Source organism: Glandiceps talaboti, chromosome 9 (genome assembly GCF_964340395.1).
Source record: "Glandiceps talaboti chromosome 9, keGlaTala1.1, whole genome shotgun sequence".
In the NCBI taxonomy this organism is placed as follows: Eukaryota; Metazoa; Hemichordata; class Enteropneusta; family Spengelidae; genus Glandiceps; species Glandiceps talaboti.
Window position 1 is genome coordinate 20,811,225 of NC_135557.1, and position 8,144 is coordinate 20,819,368.

Sequence of the window (8,144 nt, forward strand, 5' to 3'; positions counted from 1 at the left end):
TGATGATGATGATGATGATGAGAACAACGACAATGACATGATGATGATGATGATGATGATGATGATGATGATGATGATGGTGATGATGATGATGATGACGACATAATGATGATAATGATGATGATGATGATGACATAATGATGATAATGATGATGATGATGATGATGATGATGACGACATGATGATGATGTTGGTGATACATAGTGTATCTATTACAGTAACAACAAAGAAATGGTTATATTTCTAATCAATTCAATTACAAGCTTACTGTTTAATTGTAATAAATGCAGTACTTATAATGAGCAGAATGCAACTTTTATTGATAAATAGTTGTTCTGCACTACGCATTCTACTTTAGGAAGAAGATCAATTTTATAATTAAAAGCCTCAATGTGTGCATGCCATCTTGCCATTGTTGCGTATATGATTATCGGATATAAAAAAAATGGACTTTTAATATATGGGACGGTGATATCTCGCCTAGGTCTTGACAAGAAACAAGAAAGTCTCAAATATTCCTAATCAGGCCTGAGAGAAATGATAAATTCAAAAAACATGATGACCATTCAGGACTATCCACATGAAAAGAAAACCTGCATAACATTCAATAAGATTCAATATCGGTATTTTCTTTTAAAAAAATAAAAAATAAAATAAATAAATATATAAACATTTACTACTAAGCATATGTCGTATAGTATTTGGATAGGCGTTGTGATTTGTTAAGATAATAACTATAATATGTTGATAAGGCATTGTAATTTTTATTAGTTTAAGGTCTAGATATCAATTATGTTGCATGTGTAATGGTTTGTTTAGTGGACTGTGATGGATAGCTTATACGTAATTATTAACTATTAAATATTAGATTATATAAAAATTGATTGACGTTGTGTCAGCTTTGTTGATAGAATGCGATTATTATAACGTGATTGATTTGTATGTGTACGCAATAACGAACTCTTAGAGTGGTTGGTCTGCAATCTGCAAGTCGTTCATTCGAGCCTCACTGTCGCTAATTTCTTTCAAAAGTAATTGGCGAAGACGTCGATTCCACGATTATGACCCAGTCATGTCTTTATTTTTATTTTAGTCTTTCTTTCATGTTTGATTATTATACTTTTGTTTCTATTACTTCCTATCAGCAAAATAAAATTGCTAGTCATTGGAATATGGGAAAGACATTTAGTTTTCGTATATTTGTAATGTACCATAAATGAAGTGTCATCATCAGCAATAAAGTGTACTTGACGATGCAAATCCACTTGTTAATTTTCAGCACAACTGAACTGAGGTTCAGTAATGCTATAGCCATGGTGAAATGTGTGTGTGTGTGTGTGTGTGTGTGTGTGTGTGTGTGTGTGTGTTAAAGTAAAAAAAACACCAAATCGGTTGCCTTGGTATTTGGTGGGGACATTACTTAGGGCGTGTAGATGGGAAACCGTTCAAATGAAAATGATCGCATCAGAGATCTGCGTTTTGGGTCGAAAAACGTGATTCTTGGCGTGAGAAAATGCTATGCCTAGAAATGAATGGTTATTGTTTTATTGATGTCATGGAATCAATAAACCTTTTATGGGCTACTTCACACCTCTATGTCAATGGCAATTAAGGTTAATCTCTGTTTGAGGTTGCTTGGAAACACTGTTTGTATCACAACTGAATTAAATTATAGACGCTGTCCATGATTAAGAAGTATTTATGACGTGATCCAATCAGCGATATGCAAATTAGGGCTAAGAATGTCTTTTTGGTTACAATGTATAATTCCAAAACTACTGAGCAAATGGGTCTGAAATTTGGTGGTAGTGTTCGTAGGGGTGTTTAGATTTAGAATTGTTCGTGACATGATGATCCCGCCAGTGATATGCAAATTAGGTGTAAAAATGCGTTGTTTTTATCAAAATTCTGTAATTTCAAAACTAAATAGAAGATTGAGCTGAAATTTAATGGGGATGCATCGAGAGATGTGCAGATGAAGGTGTATTCACAACATGATGACTCCATCTGCTATATGCATTTTAGGTCTAAAAGTCTCTCAATTTTGGTCAAAAACTTAAATCTTGAAAACTACATAGTAAATGGGGCTGAAACTTGGTGGGAATGTTTCTGGAGGTGTTATTCTGCAGTTATTGTTCAACCCATTTTGACACAACTGGCCCCAGCAACCATGACCACGCCCTTAGCAACAGTGAATGGTTATGCATATTACAAAGATAAGAACAGGGATAGGTAGGTAAGTGTTATATTTAGGCGACTTTTGTTGGAAAGTGGTGAAATACCGGACCACAGCACCAAACGTGATATATGTAAATTTCAGGTCATATTTATCATATTTCAAATTTCACTGATTTATGCAAAGTTATGAAGAGGTCTCTAAAAATCAATCAGTAGGTCATTAGGAACATGCCAAATTTAGTGTTTTTATCTGGCGTGTAACAATAATCCTCATAACTGGTGTTAAACAACCTGACTATGTCAGTCAGATAATCAAAAATATTTACATAAAACTTATCTCGACATATTATTGTATGCCACTGATGTCGATATATGCCACTGATGTCGATACATATATTATTCAGGCGTCGTTGGATAGGGTTCTGGTATGACCGGGGTTTCCTCGAGATTTCATGTGTAAAAATTAATTCATTTTGATGATTGTATGGTACCCAGCCTAAATACTAGATTTGCATTCTCCAATAGCAAGTGATCCATAATTGATCAATGTTCAGAATACTAAAGATACCTGTTTTGATAAAGTGAACGTTGGGGGCGAATATTATAAACAATGTTTCAGACATTTCATTTGAACTTTCTGTGTCTGCTCACTTCGATCGATTGTAACTTTTGTGAACAATTTGTTGCAATGATACTCGTCAGCAAATAACTACAAACTAATACATGTACTCGAAGTAGCAGTTTTAATTGTGACATATCGACGGTTGGTTCAATTATTAAAATGTTTCCAGATTATGATTTAAACACAACTGTGCCCCTGGTTGTAAATTAATCTTCGACATGTAACCATGGTAATACAGATATCCATTTTCTGAGTATGCACAATAACTATATTAATAATTGAATGTTAGTTGACAGAGGATCGAAATAGAGTAAAATTAATTATGCCACATCCACAGTTACAAAACTGCAGGCCTCTCTACATTTTCCCCACCACCACCACCACCGCCACCACCACCACCACCACCACCACCACCACCGCCACCACCACCACCACTAGTGCGTTATTTAGGCCTAACAAAAAAAGATATTCGGTTCCGATTACGCTCAATTTTAGAATATGTGGGCTATGTGGATTTTTTATTTTATTTTTTATACATTTTTTCATGTTATTTTTTTCAGAACTGTCCTTTCTTTTCTCCTGTTTTTCAAGCCATATACATATATATATATATATTATTTCCTTTACTCGAAAAAAGCTTGTTGCCATTGTAGTCATTTTTGACAATTATATTTTCAATATAGGCCTATGCCTCAATTTTGAGTCGAAAATGATCATGTGACTGTTTTGTCATTACCTTGGTCCCATTTTCTAAAAAAAAATCTTCCTTGCAACCGTAGGAGTGAGTATGATATATTTAGTCTTTTCTAGTATCACAATTGCTTCTATAAACAGAACTCACTATATCTGTCAGTTGTAGCTTTGAGAGCCAGTGGCAGACATCCTGAGCATCAAGTGAATGCATAGCTGTAAATAAACTGAAGATTATATGTTGTAGTACAGGAAGACCCACGACTAAACTTCGATCAGTAGTCCGTACGAACTTGTGAATGATTTAAAACAAACAGGTTAATCTAAAAACAAACCAAATATTGCACTAACATCGCTACATGTATACTGCCACCACCATCGCTACATGTATACTTCCACCAACGCCGGTACATGAATACTGTGGATGTCACCAACATCGCTACATGTATACTGCCACCACCATCGCTACATGTATACTTCCACCAACGCCGGTACATGAATACAGTGGATGTCACCAACATCGCTGAATACTACTGGAAATTCTTTATTGAACTTAAACTAATCAACCAAGGTATAACAGTGGGAAAAAATACAGGAAAAGGCTACAGGAAATCAAATCGTTCACAAGGAATAAAAGACTCAGTGGGAAAAGGATGCAAAAAATGCTGTCACAAATGTAACCTGAAGTGAAAACGCATCAAATGTTGTGCAACTAAAGGAGGGAGGGAGGGAGGGAGGGAGGGAAAGAGGAAAATCTATAGGTCTACCAAGTGAACACTAAACAGTTAAAGGGTATGGCAGAAAAAATATCCAACTACTGCAACATATGTCCTTAACTTACATTTGGAACGTACTGGTGAACATGCTACTTTATAGAAGCCCACTATTTTACACTGATGCCGACAGTACACCAAGGTAATGAGCTGTAATTAAGCATTTTTGCACAATATATAAAAATATTGAAATTAAATTCAAACAAATCGGAAATAAGTGGCAAGTGCTTTAGGAGCAAATCGTAGACAATTTAAAGGTAAAGAAGGAAAGTGAAAAGATATCTAATTAACAGGTCAAACTATGAAACCTATCTAAAAATTAGCATTTGAACTGAACGGCCAGCGAAGGTGGACTATGAAAAGGTAAACATTTAACACAAAAACAAAAATCACCATACTCATACTGTTAAAAGTTACACAACTAAAATCTATCAAACAGTTGAATACAACTAGACTAGGGTAGAGTGACTGTAACCAAGTGGGTTAAGAGTACTAAAACGTGAAGTCGTTTCCCAAGGATTATCAACTGAATATCAATGATTATATCTTGCAAGTGGCATAATCTAAACCTAACTTATATTTTTAATTGTAGTAACAAAACCTAGTTCGCAAACTACTAAGTGATAAGAGAATTATTCATATTTTAATTGCACTCGCTTGGGTTTGGATCGCTGGTAAAGTTTTGAGGCCACGTAATGTGGATGTCCACTCTGCCCATTGGTTTGCGCTGGTAAAGTTAACACAGCCTATTACTCATATTGCACATTTCGTGGCAGAATATCTAATAGTTACTTATTTCTGACCATTTCTGGACATATGTATGATAACATCATTTCTACTTGCTGCTTGATAATATACATTGGCATATGAACTACATTGGGTTCATGATGAGACAATACCATATCCCATAGATCAATAAACCTAACTCCAATACCAGCAAAGACTCGTCGTATCATTCTGTTTTGATCATACAGGATCCAGTCACTACTGTGAACCCGTTGCATTAACATATTGTTCTCTCGTGGGTTGGATAACCGAATCAGTACCATTGAACCAGGACAGCGATTAAGAAATCTAACAATGGCCAATTTCGCATGGAAGAGTCTTTCTAGGTATGCACTTGTCGTCCAGGTTACGAAATGAAAGCTGAAGTTGACGTTGAATACAGCAGTGCTATTATTGCATTCTTCCTGGGGTATTGTGTCGATCACATCGCTTTCAAAGTTTAGGCTGGTCACTGTCTGAACAAAGGGACCCAGTCTTAAAGCAACGAATGAGAATCTCTTGAAAGAGTGATCAGAGTGTATGTATGTATGTATGTATGTATGTATGTATGTATGTATGTATGTATGTATGTATGTATGCATGTATGCATGCATGCATGCATGCATGCATGTATGTATGTATGTATGTATGTATGTATGTATGTATGTATGTATGTATGTATGTATGCATGTATGCATGTATGCATGCCTTCATGTATGTATGTATGTATGTATGTATGTATGTATGTATGTATGTATGTATGTATGTATGTATGTATGTGTGTGTGTATGCATGTATGTATGCATGTATGTATGCATGTATGTATGTATGTATGCATGTATGTATGTATGTATGTATGTATGTATGTATGTATGTATGTATGTATGTATGTATGTATGTATGTAGTTATTTTCGTGTAATTGTGAGACTGTGTATATATATGTGAGTATTCATGTAAAGTATTCATAACTGAACCCACGTAATTCCCATGTATTCAATTCTCCCACACATCGAATGTTGCTCAGTTCGAAACGAAGAATTCATTGTATAAACAAAATAGGAAAATTTGGATCCAATGTAATATATACACTATCGTGTATCTATATTGCGAGTTTGAATAAATTCGAAATGTCAGAATTATTGCAAATTTGCCTGCAGCTGTCATGTCAAAATACTGTACATCAGGTATATCTATAAGTTAATTTCTATGCAACCCAATACCTCCACCCATTGTTTCTTTATGAGAAATTGGGCATGGTGATATGTGTAAAAAGTCAACTGTTGCCTTTAATTTACAGACGAAAAGAAGTATACCACTCTTAAATGAATGTGTACTACGCATACTATTGACAACAAGAGACCCGACAAAACTTTGTAGAACACAACAGGACCACAGAAAGTTCGAAGTCATACAAGTGCCGATAGAGATATATTTTTTTTTTACAAATAGTTTATAGATATTTTGATTTTAGTTATATTTTAAAATAAATATCCAATTCAATCTGCTAAAATATATAATGACACTTATCAAGAACTATCCACTTGGAACGAAGACATCCCGATTCTTGTCATATAATTTGGATCTAAAAATATTTCAAAATTAAAACAAGTCTTCTGCCTTCGCAGACATAGGCCCCTCCAACACAACATAGGCCCCTACAACACATTGTGGATTGACCTGTCAATTACTGTCCCCAGTATCGCAATGTATAGTTATTATGCTGTCCACGTGTCTGTTTTGTCATACCATATACCGTACACGTTTCGTGTAGGGTTTCATAGTCATACTCTAATTGTCAAAGTTGATTGTCATTCTGTTTTCCGTATGTATCTCAGTAGTTACGTATCTTTGAAAGTGTTGTCAAGGTAACAAGTCATTCATAAAAGACAAGAAAGCAAAAAAATTGTGATAATCACACTTTTATTATGCTGAACATGCAAAGAAATAACAAAACCATCAACCCTAATTGAATGCTATTAAACTAATATATATAAATTTACTTTATTAATATTTTAATATATTGATGTCATGCACCAATTGTAACAAATATTAATATATAATAGCTACAAATCGACACCAATTAACCAATGTCTACATTGATCAGTACTTGTAAGTATCAAGTGAATTACTACAATGGAAATCGACGTTTCAGCTTATTACAATAGAAAAGAACTGAAAACGATACAGTTGTTCGGTTTACCAGATTACATAAATATAAGATGATGGTGTCACGATTCTGTCCGGAAATCACGATGATGTATGGAAAAATGGTAAAGACTAAATATCAGAAACGCCACCCTACTGAGCGTGTTATTAAAACCAAAGTAAATCAAATATTATGTCACCACAGCTTTAGTTTGTGTCTATCTTAGTATTAAAGTCGAAACTTCGATTGCTGGTGTTGTATTGATGTCTTCTTTTATTTAGTTTTGTCACATTATCCCATTGGATGGCATATAACTGGTGTATTTTCTACTTTGATAAAATCAACAAGTAAGTGTTACGGTGCTGTCTATAAACGACAAATACATGCCGGTATCCGTAAGTACCATGAACATAAAATTATATGCATATCTCAAGAATCACAGAAAGTTGAAGTAAAAACTTTTAAATCAACTGCTGGAAAACAAGCTTGGAAATAGTTTGAAATATATTATGAGTAATACCTTGCATTTACTTATCATTAATCTATTTGTATCTACAACTTTTTACCATTGTTATACACTAATATATATATATATATATATATATATATATATATATATATATATATATATATTTATATATAGTTTTGGTAGTACTGGAACTCTTTCTTGGTTGTAACTCGGAGTTTCACGCATCGTGCGATCATCAGACACTCTGAGGCCTACTCTCTGGGTGTGCTGTATATATAGAGTGTAGACAATAGAAATACCATCACTATTGTCTGTGTCGGTGGGTAGGTGTTGTATGTGTGGAGGTGTTGGTTGTTATTGTGTGAGTTATTGGGTGCGGACAAGTAAGTGTTGGCGGGTTGTTACATGTTGTTACAACCCGCCAACACTTACACACACACATATATATATATATATATATATATATATATATATATATATATATATATATATATATATAT